The sequence below is a fragment of the Sminthopsis crassicaudata genome, chromosome 1 (genome assembly GCF_048593235.1).
Source record: "Sminthopsis crassicaudata isolate SCR6 chromosome 1, ASM4859323v1, whole genome shotgun sequence".
NCBI classification, from domain to species: domain Eukaryota; kingdom Metazoa; phylum Chordata; class Mammalia; order Dasyuromorphia; family Dasyuridae; genus Sminthopsis; species Sminthopsis crassicaudata.
The window spans coordinates 666,104,737-666,119,273 of NC_133617.1; the positions used below are offsets into that span (position 1 = coordinate 666,104,737).

The following is a 14,537-nucleotide window of genomic DNA, read 5'->3' on the forward strand; positions in this document are numbered from 1 at the left end:
AGCACTTAGTAAATTCCTGTTCATTGATTAATCAGTTTACCCTGTGAGAGGATTCCTTGCCATGAGGTCAATGTGAACATCAGTAATTTCATCTGATTCTAACAACGACTTGTAACATCTTGAAAAGAACATTGGCTTTGGGGTCAGAACACCTGCTTCATATTCCAGGTCTTGTGTCACTTCCTAGCTGTGAGACACATCACTTCCCCTCCAAGAGCCTCAGTTTCTTCCTGTATGAAATGGAAGTATCATGGCCTGCCCTGTTTATCTCTCAGGGTTGTTAAGAGGCTCAGTGCTGAGCATTCACACAAAGCCTATCTAAGCCAGAGGTATAATATAAATGTCAGTTCTTACTATCATTTAGGTAGGTGAGGTATTATAAAGTCCATTTGTTGGATGAGTAAACTGAGACTCAGGGACAGAAACTGCCTTTCCTAAGCTCAATGGTCTGTTAGGGTTGGGGTTCTTCTAAATCACCCTGTATCAATCTGTGGTCTAGGAGGACTTCTAAAATGTTTATTAGAGTAAGAAAAAACCTTTGAGATAGCTTAGTCTAATCTCCTCCTGTTGTGGATCAGAATTTGAAAGAGGATGTTACTTGGCTAAGGTCACACACAACCAGTAAGAATGACCCTCCAGTCTAGGATTTCTGACTTCAGTCTTTTGCCTTTTTAACAATATAACTGGATGACCTCACTGGTCTTCTTTCTCTGCAACCTCTGGACTTGGTTCTGAGGGGACCCCTTCTCCCCACTATCCCCCATGGCTTCTCTCTTCTCCCTGCACCCCACTGGAACCTCCCCCACACTCTGCCCTTTTGCCTCCCTCTCTTATTCCTGGGAGGGTGAAATTGGATCTCCCAGTAAGTGACACCCTGGGCTATTTTGGAGCTGAGCACTTGAGGTGGGGAGGGAGCACGTCATCCGTCCAGCCCTGCAAGGCTGGTGGGAAGGGGAGGGGGTGGTCTTCGCTGGAGCCCTCGGCAGCGGAGCCACTGCAGGGGCTCCCCAGAACAGCTCCCCCACTCCCTGTGTCTCCACTGGTCTGAGGGAGAGAGGGAGGAGGGAGAGACCCCAGCCCTCTGCTCCCTCTCTCTCTCTCCAGCTGCTGCCCCCTCCCCCAAATCCACCTTGGGACAAGCCTCCAGCCCTGACCACAACCCAGACTCCAGGTAAGCAGGGACAAGGAGAGGTCCAGGGAGACCACTGCTGTAATAGAAAGGACACTGGGTTGGACTTACTCCTAGAATTCTGCACTACTAATGGTGTGACCTTGAGCAAATGGCTTTTTTTTGGGGGGGGGTTCAATTTCTTCATCTGTATAATGAGGTACTTGAGCTCCCCACTTTTCTAAATAACTGAGTTTGGCTCTTTGTGTTTTCGAGGTGAATAAAGGCTTAGTGAAGGGAAGGATTTCTTACATTTGGGGAAGCCAAATTGGTCAAATTGGGAACAGCTGAGAAAGTTGTTGGGACCAAAGTGAGTCTTTTGGCTGTCCTGAGTGCCTGAAGGTCATTGAGGTCTCTCTGAGGGAAGGAACGGAGGTCTTTTGGGGTTCAAATGGGCTAGATTTCACCACACAATGTGGGACCATCCATCCTGGAGCTCTGAGCACAAGAGGGGATTGATGTTTGTTCATGGGACAGGACCAACATAAAGGGATTCCCACTTCCTAAGCTTCTAGGGGCAACTTGGATCTTGGCTATTCCACCTCCTTCCTCTCTACAGCTTCCCTAATCAGAGGGCTGATCTTCCCCCTCTTCGTCATTTTATTTATTTTTTCCTCTCCTGAACAAGGTACCTCCTTCCATTTCTGCCTCACTAAACCTTGCCCTTCAGAGGACAGTTTAAGTACTATCATTCCCATAAAGTATATCTACGTCCCACACCCCAAGCAGGTTTGGGGAGACTTTGCTGGGCCCTAGTCTGCCTGGTTGGGAGTAGATCTGACAGCTGGGGCTATTTTAGGCATGTTGTCTGGAGAGGGTTGGGGGGGAGTTGACATACAACTCCAGGCAAGAATTTCCTGGCACTTGAGGCCAGTGTTGGGGCTGGGGAATGTTTAGAGGGGCCAGCCCAACCCCTTTCTCCTGAAACTCCCTCCCTTGGATTCTATCCCTTAAAGCTCCTGGGGAAGAAGGGGCAGTGGTCTCAGCCTTTGGCTACGTTCAGGGACAAGAGATTCCCAATTCTCCATCTTTTCAAGATCTCAGGTCTAGGGTAGGGATCAGGACGTTGTGGATCTTCAGATGGGGCAAAGGATAGTCAGGAAAGTGATGTATATCTATATATAGGAGAAAGAAGTGATACGATATAAAAGAGAAGGGTTATGGTTGCCATATTTTTGGAAGGACATTGACGAATGAGCATGTCTAAAGAATAGTGATGAGAGGACTGGAAATCAGATCATAGGAGGGGAATTGGTTAAAGGGACTCAAAGATAGGGGGAAACATAATAACTGTTTTCAAGTATTTGAAGGATTGTCAGATAGAAAAGGGATTAGACTTGTCTCCCTCGGTCCCAGAACGCAAAACTAGGAGCAATGGGAAGAAGTTTTAGAAAGGTAAAAGTCAATTCAAGGTCAGGAAAAATGTCCTAATAGCCAGAGCTGTCCCCAAATGGCTACCTTGGAAGGTCTTCAGAGGGAGCCTAGAGGATCACGTGTCAGGAATGCTTCTGAAGGGATTCCTCTACCCAGGGGAGGTGGACTTGATGGTTCCGTTCAGGGCTGAGGGTGTCATCGCCTCTCGAAGGCCCCCTCCCAGCAAAGGAATGAATACCTGAGTTAATGCCATGAAACAGGGATGAGAGGAGGGAGCAGATGCAAGTCTCTTCACTGGGGAGAACTACTAAGATGGTGGTTTGAGGGGCCAGAAGGTTGGGGATAGAGAGACACAATGATCCCACCTACTATGAGAAGCCTGTCCTAATTGCCCTTGATGCTAATCTTTTCTCTGTGTCAGTTGTCTCCAATTTATACATCTGGTTTGCACAATTTTTTGGCCTGTTGTCTGCCATTGTGAGTTTCTTCTACATTTTTGGTGTCCCCAGCACTTAGCACACTATCTGGTACATACTAGGTGTGTTTGTTGCCTGAGAGACCAACAATAGAGACTGAACTGGGCCTTTGGGTGTAATTTCTGGTCTCCCAATTTTTGTTAGAGCTCCCAACTGCTCTTAGCAGAGTTCATAGACTTCAAGTTGTGTATACAGCAGTATCCAGATGTTGACCTGGGTTATCTGATATCCTCTCGGGGCCCTACAAAGTCTTTTATACAGAAGGCATTTAATGTTTATTAAATGGAATGGAATCATTTGAGTTGTGTGCATGTGGATCAAGAAAGCTTGAAGGCTGACGTCAGCCCCTACAGGTGGTGATGCAAACTGCAAACTTCAAAGGTGCCTGGCAAAAAGGTAGAATGCTCAGAACTTCCAGAGGGAAGAAAGAATCTTCTCAGTGCCTTCGGGCCAGGAAAGAAGTCTGATGGAGTAAACACAGCACAGATTTATACCCGTGGGACACCACAGACCCATTTCAAGCTCCATCTTACCTGCTGGCTCTGAATAATTCATTTTGCATTCTGGGTCTCAGTTTCCTGATCTGTAAAACCAAGAGCTGAAAGTAAATGGTCTGAAAGGTCCTTTACAACTTGGGATGGAAACTATGTGCTGGTTCTATGAAATGTGGGAGGTCAAAATGAAGTCGGTATTTCTAGATGGCGTAGGCTGCTGGTTCAATTGTGCCCGGCTCTGTGTGGTTACTATGGAAGGAAGGAAACACTGTTCTGTGCCAGGCACTGGGCTAAGCACTTTGTAGCTCTCTCCTTTGAGGCTCACAACTACTCTGGGAGCTAAGTGCGATTACTGTTCCTATTTTAAGCTGGAGGAAACTGAGGCAGATGGAGGCTAAACTCCTTAGCCAGGTAAATGTGTGAAACTGGATAGGAACTTGTGCCTTTCTGAATCCAGCTCTATGGGCAGAGCTATCTATGGGCAACACAAGGGAAGTAACTTTAATTCAATGTACCTCGGATGAGCGAAGCCTAGTGCTGGATGTGTGAGGGTACAAAGACAGAATCATCAGTAATTCTCCCTAGCCCCATCCTTAACCCAGCATAGCCACACCATTGTGAATATTGGATCTTCCTTAAGAAGTTTGTATTTTAATAGGTTGTAGAGTATGTGTATGTGTTAAAGACAGACAAATCTAAAGAGACACAGAAGCAGGGAGACAGACAGACAGAGACACAGAGAAACACACAGAGAGACAGAAACAGAGAGAGAAAAAGAAAGACAAAGAGAAACAAAGAGAGACAGAGAGAGAGAAAAGGAGAGAGAGAAAGGGGAGACAGACAGACAGACAGGAGAAGGGGACCATGCCCTTCTCCAAGCACTGGTGATTAGGGCATTCTGAGGCAATGTTGGTGCACATATCCTGCTCACTCATCTTTTCTAATATACTGGTTTGATTCAAAGTTCTGTGAACAAAGAGACCACATTCTGATGATTATTATGTCCCTACTCTCTAGCATAGTGTATCTACACATTTGTTGTTGAGTTGTTTAAGTCATATCCAACTCCTTGTGAACCCATTTCAGGTTTTCTTGGCAAAAATACTGGAGTGGTTTGCCATTTCCTTTTCTGATTCATTTTATAGATGAGGAAGCTGAGGTAGTAGTAAATGGTTGATTAGGAGTGAAAGGATCTAAAGGAGGCCTGGAAAAAAGGTAAATATCTTAGCTTCCCAGACAATGAGATCCCTGAAGTGCTGGGTTTGTCACTCAAAGGGTTTGGTTTTTCCATCTTTGTAAAGTGAAGGAGTTGGATTGGATGATTCTAAGGCTTCTTCCAGTTCTTATGTCATAGAAGTCAATGTAGCCTAAAAGGGATAAATGTTGCTTGGGAGTTGGGAGTTGGGAGAGCTCAGGTCTGTAAGGATCTCACTGTGTGTTTTTGGCATCCTTCCTCGAGGATTGAGTTTCCTCCTCCAAAAAAGGACTAACAAAGATCACTAAGGTCCCATTCAATCTTAAATCCTGGATCCCATGGCCATTTTACCAAGATGAAATCCAAGATCTCTTCCTGCTTAAAAATTCTCTGCTCCTATGAGACTTGGAACTGTGTCTTCTATTTCCTTGTTTCCCAAGTTCAGGCTCTAATTACAAATATTTGTTGATCTGTGGAGGGATTGATGGTTCTGATGGAAAGATAGAAAAACTGAGATTAAAGATTAGGGGGAATAGAGTGAAGCTAATCTGGAAAGGCTTCTTAGGGTGAGTTTTTAAAAGAGTAAGAATATGGTTTGGTGGAGGGAAAAATAATATGCTAAATTTTATGGATTTTTTTTTAAACCAAAGAAGGATGGATTTTTTTAAAAAATTAAGACTAAAATCCTTATAACAAGTATACATTATCAAGCAAGATAAATTCCTAAATTGGCCATAACCAAAAATAAATGTCTCATTATGTACTTTGAGTATATCACCTGTCCCTACCAGGATTCATCATTAATCTTCTTGAATCATTGTTGGCCATTGGATTGCTCAGAATCCTTAGGTCTTTCAAAATTATTTTTCTTTACAATATTATTATTGTGCAAATTGATCTCTTGATTCTTCACTTTTGAAGTTTACTTCACTTTGCATCAGTCCATACAAGTGTTACTAAGTTTTTCTAAAACTTTCATTTCTTATGCTTCAATGATCTTTGATTATAGTCACTGAAATAATTCATTATATTCACATGCCATAATTTGTTCAGCCAGTTCTCAGTGGATGAGCACCTCCTTCTCCTCCCCTCATGTCCAATTCTTTGTTAAAACAAAAAGGAATTCTAAAATAGGTTTCTATATCTGTGTTCTTTCCCTGTTTCTTCAGTTGCTTTGGGATGTAGAAAGGTAGAGTTGTTGTTACCAATGTGTTTTTTTCCATTCAGATTTGGTCTCTGAATGCTTGAGTTTTAAATATGATCTAATGGTAAGAGTCCTGGATCTGGGGCCAGATTCTGACTTACCAGCAATATGATCATGACAAAGTTGCTTCATCTCTTTAGGCCTCAATTTTTCCATCTGCAAAGTGACAGATTTTCCACATGGATTTATCAATGAGTTCTATCAAGTATCTAAAGAGAAATTAATACCTATTCTATATTAATTGTCCTCAAAAACTGAGAAAGGACACATTCTACTAAGCTTCTTTTATGAGAGAAATATCATTTAAAGTAATAAAGACAAGGAAGAATAAAGTAAAGAAAGAGATGAAGGCAAAGTTAATATAAAGAAATGGGAGATGTAGATCTAGGGCACATCTTGGGGCAAGCTTTCAGTTCATGGGCATAATGTGCATGGTAAAACAATAAGGGAAGTTAAGAAGGCACAGTCAGGCAGGTAGGAGGAGAACCATCAGAGAACAGCACCATTGAGACAGAGAAGAAAGAGGGTTGAGGAGGAAAGGGCAGCCAACAGTGTCAAACACTTCCAAGAAGTCAGGAATGGGGAGAATTGGGAAAGGACCCTTGGATCTGGCGATTAGATCACTGGTAATTCCATAAAGGGCAACTTTAGATAAATGACGAGATTGGAAGACAGATTTCAAGTTGCTGAGAAATAAGAGAAGGGGAAATAGCAAGTGTAGACAGCTTTTTCCAGGTGCTTGGCTGTGAAAGAGAGAAGAGATATATAGAGTGATAGACTGAAGGGAATGATAGGGTCATGTGAGGATTTTTTAAAGATGGTGGAACTTGAATATGTTTATGGGCATCAAGGAAGGAGTCAGTAAATAGAGATGAGGGAGAGGCATAGAGACAGAGACAAGGGGATAGAGAGAGGGAGGAAGAGAGACAGAAGAAAGACAGAGGGATACAGAGAGAGAGAAATAAAGAGAAAGACAGAAAATGACACAGAGAATGAGACAGAGAAAGAAAGAGAGAAAGAGAGAGAGAGACAGAGAGAGGAGGGGGAAGAGAGAGAATGAGAGAAGAAGGGAGAGACAAAAAAAGAGATACAGAGTCAGAGAGACAAAGACAGAAAGACAAAGCGAGACAGGGAAGATGATAATTGGGACAATCTTGTAAAGTAGAAAGGAAAGGATGAAGTCAAAGATAGGGATGTTTTCTGGAAATCAGAGCACCCAGGTCCAAATCTGGCCTCAGCCCCATATTGCCTACATGACTTGGCCTAACCCTGGGGCTCAGTTTCTTATCTGTAAAATTATCTCCAAGGTGCCTCCCAACTCTAAACTTAAACATATGGCCGGGACCACTAATGAATATTGATGCAAAAGCTTTATTATTGTTCTCATTTTATTGATGTGAGGGCTAAGGCTCAGAGAGATAAACTTTGGGCGGGATCGCACATATCAGGGCTGGGATTTTAATCCAGGTCTCTTCTGGCCTCAAGCCCAGTGCCCTTTCCGACACACTGGAGATGTCTGAAACCTCACAAATCACTTTCTGGTCCTGGGTCCTGTGAGTCCAGGTTGGAGAGCTCAAGAGCAGCAGGAAGAAGCTGAGCCGCATTTCTAATCCCAAACTGTTCATTTGGACTACAAAAATCAGCTGCTGGGGGCAGTTTCAGGGGTGGAGACATGGCTCCATTAATGGAAGCATTTCAAGCATTTCACTAGAATTAATGTCGAGCAATGTGGATTTGAATCCTGCTTCTGCCACTCATTTCCTGTTTTGATGCCTCATTCTTCTCATCTGTAAAATGTAAAATTGGACTAAATCACCTCTAGGGTCTCTTTCATTTTTAGATCTACAAAGGGGAAGGGAGCAAGCAATAGTAGTCACCTACTATTTGTGCTAAGGATTTTACAAATCCTATCTCATTTAATTCTTCCATCAACCCTGTGAGGAAGGTTTGTTAATTAATTAATTTATCACTATTTACGTATTTATTTCATTACTATTTATCTATTTTATAAATAAATTATAATTTTTTAAAATTATTATTATTATTATTATACCAATTTGTGGTTGAAGAAACTGAGAGAGATAGAGATTTAAATGACCTGCCCAGGGTCACACAGGTAGGAAGTATCTGAAATTGCTTTTGAACTCAGGTCTTCCTGATTTCCTATCCCCCAGGCTGCTGAGCTGGGACCTTGCTGTCCTTCGTCCAGTGAGCCATATCTGAAGGACTGTGATCAATTCTGGGCACCATATTTTAGGAAGAGTGTTGACAGCTGCTTTGTGTTCAGAGGATTGTGACCCAGATGGAACATTTTATTTGAACACTGCTGGAAGGAACTGGATCTCTTCAGCTTGGAGAAAACTTAGGATGTACAGGGAAGCTTTGGAGGCATCTGGAGGGCAGACATATGCAAGAAGAATCACATTTGTTTTATTTGGCTCCAGAAGATGGAAGCGACTTATGAGAATAAAATACAGATCAGCTTTAGATTCTATTAAGGGAAAACTTCTAAGCTATCTCCCAGCACTCAGACATTTACCATTTGTGCCTTCAGCCTCCTTGTGACTAGGGGCAGTATGATATGGCGGAGGGAGGGCTGGCTTTGGAGATAGCAATGCCTGAGTTCAAATCCTGACTCTGAGATAAACTGGATGTGTGACTGAGTTTTGGGTACTCTAGAATCTCAGAGTCTAAAAGCTATAGACAATTTGCTGATCTGTATCAGAGGAGGATGTTTCCACAATAGCAGTGTCCAGACCAATGAGGAAAAAAATTCTGCTAACAGATCCCTGTCTCCCCCTTCTTTGCTGAGGGTGGGTATCACCATTTGCTCAGAGCAATCACCCTGAAGAGACTGAAGAGTTTCCTGAATATTATAATGAATATGAACTGATTCATGTTTGAAATCTCTGCTTATGTTTAATAACAGTTCATATAATCATTGGGTAGTGTAGTGGGAGGCTGGAAATCTGGGGGCTAGTGCTGGCTTCTTCAGGAATGAAGTAAGTGGGGTTTGGACAAGTCTCTTTCTCTGAGGGGATTTTCATTGTAAAGGAAGGGTTTGGACAAAATGACCCTTTAGTTTTCGCCCTTTGTGACTTTAGTGTGTTCTTGGAGTCACAGAGCTTGAAGAAGTTCAGTCACTGTTTAATCAAGTTGATACCTGAGCAGAAATCTTCTCCACAACAGCCTGGACAAGTCAATTAAACTCAGGAATTCTCTGGGGCTGGGTAACATATTTTCCGGTCTATTCCAGCAACAGGTAACTCTGTACCTGACAAAGGAACATACTTTCTGGACAGGTGGTTTTCATCTTCAAAGAGCCAACATGGCAGGCGAAGGCAAGACGGCCGGCATTAGATCAGGAAGAAGAGCTATATGTAGTCCTGAGGAGAAGTCAGAAACACACCAAGGGAAGGCTTCCTGGAGGAGCTGGTGGGGAATTCAACAGGTGAAGTAGGGGAAGGAAGGACCCTCCAGGAAGAGGGGACCACACGAGCCAGAGGAGCACATCAACAGCAAGGAGCAGGGCATGAAGGAGTGGCAGGGGGTGCAGACTGACCGGAGCATGAAGCTCATGAAATCATGGCATATGAAACTGGAAAGGTAGACTGGCACTAGGTGGTGGAGGGCCATGAATACCAACCTGAGTCTGAACTTTGTTGGGGAGCCAGTAGGAGGCTGTTCAAGGGTCTTGAGCGGTGTTGAGAAAGCAGGGCTGAGGGAAAGGAATTGGCTTTTCATTATTGTTGTCATTGTTTGGCTTGAATGTTTTGGCCAAAAGGTTTGAATTCTAGTTTTACCACAATTAGAAACTAAATTTTTTTTCACTCTCTGAACTTGACCCTCTCAACAGCCTTGGTCCTCAAGCCTTCTTCCCCACTCCCTTTATGTGTTTTATTCTCCAAATAGAATGGGAACACTTGAGGTTGGAGACTGTTGGGATTTGTGCTTCTATTTGTATCACCAATACTTAGCACAATGCCTGGTACACTGTTGGCACTTAAATAACTCTCTCACTTTCTTCTTCCTTTCTTTCTCTTTCCCTCTCTCCATACCTATCTCTTCTTCACTCTCCTCCTCTTCTTTTTTCTTCTTCTTCTTCTTTGTTTTTCTTCTTTTTCTCCTCCTTTCTTTTTCCTCCCTCTTTCCTCCCCCCCTTATCTTCATGGCATAATTATTTTACCTCCTCATGCTTCAGTGTCCTCCTCTACCCAATGTGTGTTGATGAAGACATTGTGTGATGATGAGGTCTGTGCACAGGTAGGTTAGTGAAAGGAGGGTATCAGTGGTGGGTTGGAGAGGGGAAGGAGTGGAGGCCTTGGGAGATAGATGAGGGTGGAGGAAGACCTGCTGGGAGTGTGCTGCAAACCAGGCCCATCCCAATCTGGCAGCTGCCCCATCCCTCAGCCCTGACCATATTCCATCCCCATGCAGGTGATGGATGCCCTTGCTCTGGATTCAGGTCAGGGGTGCAGAGGCTCAGTACAGCCTCCTGCCATTGGGCCCTGCAGTAGGCCCTGTCCAGCCTCCTACTGAGAGCAGAAGCTCCCAGAAGCATAATGAGTCAGCAACCCCTTTTTTAGCCAGCCCAGCACCCCCACTGCAAAGGGCTCAGCCTGCCTCCTCCCTTGAAGGATTAAATAGGATTAGAATGATATGGGAGCAAGCTGTTCTCCCTGTCCTTCCTCCTCCTGCCCAGAGCCTGAAGCTCTAAGCTTGGTCCTTTAGTGGCAGGGATGGATCAAATCAAACATCCAGTGTGACCAGGGTTCAGACTGTATTTGAGATTTTAGAGGTCACCTGAAATCATATTTATATTTGTGGCTTCTTCACTAAACCATGAGCTACATGGATGCTTTTTCTCAGATGCCAAATTGGGTTAATTGTGGGTGCTCCAATCAACCAGCTCAGCCCTTCTCTCCAAGGAGAAAGCCACAGCTCAGACACCCTGGCACCCAGTGGTGTTTGATGTACCACGGCCCTTTTAGCTCCAGGGGTTTTAGATTTCTTAAGTTACCTCTTCTAGCCCCCATACATTCTTTCAAAAAGTTCTTCAGACACTGTTCGGCTCTCCTAGTCCCAAATGTCTGGTGTGGAGGCAAGGAGGGAGAGAGGGAAGAATAGAGAAGAGAGGAAAGGAGAGAAAAAGAGAGAGGGAAGAAAGGGATAGGACAGAAATAGAGAGAGAGAAGGGAAGGAGAAAGAGAGAGAAAAGGAGGGGGGAAGGAAAGAAGAAAGGAGAGAGGGAGGAAAAGGGACACAGAAGAGAGAGAGAATGAAGGAAAGGACAGAGGAAGAAATGGTTCCTGCATTTGGGGCCTCCCAATCTGTCATGGGTTGTCTTTAATAAAGATAGACTGAGGCACAGACTCTGAGTAAAATGATTCATTCACAGTGATGCACATAACTGTTAACAAAGCAGGTCAGTAAAATCATTGACCTCAAGGAGGAGGAGTCCGTTTTTATTGACATACAATGAAAAGGGGTCTTGGTAGGTATGGGGCTTTTTGATTGGCTGTATTAAGAAAGATGGCCTGGCATTCAGGTGATTCTGAAAAGCTAGAGGTCAATGTGGATTTGGGTGCTCAGAGAGGCTCCTGAGAAGAGGTACAAGGAATGGGGGGAGAGAAAGGGAGGGGAGAGGACAGCCTGGAGGACCACTGGAGAGGAATATATGAGTTAAGGCTGGAAATGGATCTGAAATATACTAGGGACCCTGAATAGATTTGTGATGGTGAGGTGGGGAAGGAGGCTTCCAGGGGGAATATCTCTTCCTCCCCTCACCCCATTTTGCATTGTTTTTGTTTATGGACTTGTAGTCCAGATGCCCTGAATGCTGATGGGAAGGTCTGGGACAGATCGTGAGTCCTCTCTAGCTTCCTCATTGACAAAAATTTAGAGTAAAACTAAACACCAAACAAGCTATCTTAAAGGGTGATGGTAAGGAAAGTCTTGTACAAGTGACCTGTAGACTTGTCAAGATGTAAGCTGTTATTCTTATTCCCTTATTAAAGGAATGGTTAGTGACATTTAGCAAAGGCAGCTGTGATCCCCTAGAGCCCCAGCAGGGCTTCATCCAGACAAGGTCATGCCAAATGAATTTCATTCCCTTCCTCTTAACAGGGTTACTGGATCAGTGGATCAAGGCAATGCTGTACTTATTAATTTTTAAAGAAGCATTTGCGAAGTATTTCACGATTCCGGTGGCCAAAACAGAGGGATATGGGCTGGACAATAGAGGTGGGGTAAACTTGGATCAGATTGGATGGCCGGGACTAAAGAATCACAGCTCAGTCTTTCAGAATGCCAAAAAAAACCCCAATATTGTCTTATCTAGCCCATACCCAAAAAGAAATCCCCTCCACACGATATCTAGCAAGTTACCATCTCATCTTTGCTTGGAGACTCATTGCTTCTCCAAGAGGGTAATTTACATTTATGGGAATATCAAGCCTAAATCTGCACCTTTTCCCCATTGCTCCTGGTTTTATCCTCCAAGAATAAACATAACTAGTGAAAATCCTTCTTCCCCCTTCAAATACCCTTCAAATATTTGAAGATTGTTATTGTGTCTCTCCCTTCACCTTCTCTTCCTCATGCTAAAAACCTTCTTGTTTTCGTCAACTAAGTTTTGTAACATAAGGACTTTGCCATCCCTGATGGCATTCTCTGGATGCCCTCTAGCTCAACAATGTTCTTCTTAAAATGCGCTATCTAGAGGTGAACATAATGATCCAAATGTGGTCCGACTAATAGCTCCCTCTTACTAAGAATTTTGTCTGCTTTTTATGTAATCCAAGATCCAAATTAGCTTTTCTGGGTGCCATATCACATTGCTGGGTTCTGCCCCACTTGTAGTCCACTAAAACCCCATGATCTTTTCCAGTCTCTCCCACCTTGAACTTAAGAGGCTGATTTTTTTGTAAAAGTTGGGGTTTTGGAGGGACATATTTTTGTTCTTACTTCCCCCCCCACATCATCTGCATCCTTTCTCCTCTGCCTCCCAGATACCCATCTATATAATGAATAGTATTTTTTTAAAGAAGGAAAAAAAAAGAAAAAACAAAGACCCATCCAAAAATCAACAAAATGGACCAACACATTGAAAAAGTCTGAAAATATATGTAATTTTTTCCTTACCTTCTACCTCTGCAAAGGAGTAGAGTGGGGACATCTTTTCATATTTAGAGGAAGGATTATTAAAGGCTTCACATTATCTAATATATGTAGGATGTATCTAATGAAATATTTCAGGTTTTGTTCTTGTGTTATTCAACTTTGTGTGTGTGTGTGTGTGTGTGTGTGTGTGTGTGAGTGATTTGGATGAAGATAAAGATCTACATTTATTAACTTTACAGAAATACAACACTTGAAGGGATAATCAATACCCTAGATGATAGAGTTAGGATTGATAAAATATCTCAATAAGATTGAATATTGAGTTGAATTTAATAAGATGAAATTTTTAGGGTTGAATGAAAGGTTTTACCTCTGGGTTTAAAAAAATAGAATCCACATGTGCAAGACTGGGAACTGGCAACAGATAATCTTTTCAGTGGAAGGAAAAAGATCTGGGGGTCTCAGTGGATTGCAAACTTAGTAAGAGTGAAATGGCATTTTTAAAAACCTCACATAATCCTTGGCTGCAATAGTGTCCAGAATAAAGCATGTTTGAAAGTTTTGCTGTATACTGGTATAATCAGACTCACATCTGGAGTACTGAGTTCAGTTCTGGGTGCCACATTTAGGGAGGGTCTTTTTATTTTTTATTTTTTTTTATTTAGAATTTTTTCCATAGTATATATGCATGAGTAATTTTTTTATAATATTATCCCTTGTATTCATTTTTCCAAATTATCTCCCCCTCCCTTCCCCCCTCCCCCCCGATGACAGGCAATCCCATACATTTTACATATGTTACAATATGACCCATATACAATGTATGTGTGTAAATACCATTTTCTTGTTGCACATTAAGTATTAGATTCCGAAGGTATAAGTAACCTGGGTATATAGACAGTAGTGCTAACAATTTACATTCACTTCTCTGGGTGTAGTTATTTCTGTCCATCATTGATCAACTGGAAGTAAGTTGGATCTTCTTTATGTTGAAGATTTCCACTTCTATCAGAATACCTCTTCATACAACATTGAAGTGTACAGAGATCTCCTGGTTCTGTTCATTTCACTTAGCATCAGTTGATGTAAGTCTCTCCAAACCTCTCTGTATTCCTCCTACTGGTCATATCTTACAGAGCAATAATATTCCATAACCTTCATATACCATAATTTACCCAACCATTCTCCAATTGATGGACATCCATTCATCTTCCAGTTTCTAGATACTACAAAAAAGAGCTGCCACAAACATTTTGGCACATACAGGTCCCTTTCTGCTCTTTAGTATTTCTTTGGGATATAAGCCCAATAGCAGCAATGCTGGGTCAAAGAGTATGCACAGTTTGATAACTTTTGGGGCATAGTTCCAAATTATTCTCCAGAATGGCTGGATTCGTTCACAACTCCACCAACAATGTATCAGTGTCCCAGTTTTCCCACAGCCCCTCCAACATTCATCATTATTTGTTGCTCTCATCTTAGCCAATCTGACAGGTGTGTAGTG

General features: G+C 42.8%; 1 protein-coding gene across 1 annotated transcript in view; it reads left to right on the forward strand.

Moving 5' to 3' along the window:
* Nucleotides 1–1,015: 1,015 nt before the first annotated feature.
* OBSCN (obscurin, cytoskeletal calmodulin and titin-interacting RhoGEF) overlaps nt 1,016–14,537 on the forward strand; it is a 318,398-nt gene continuing 304,876 nt past the window's right edge. Inside the window, 1 exon segment of the mRNA XM_074282618.1 lies at nt 1,016–1,171. The gene's annotated coding sequence lies outside the window, so the exon portion shown is untranslated.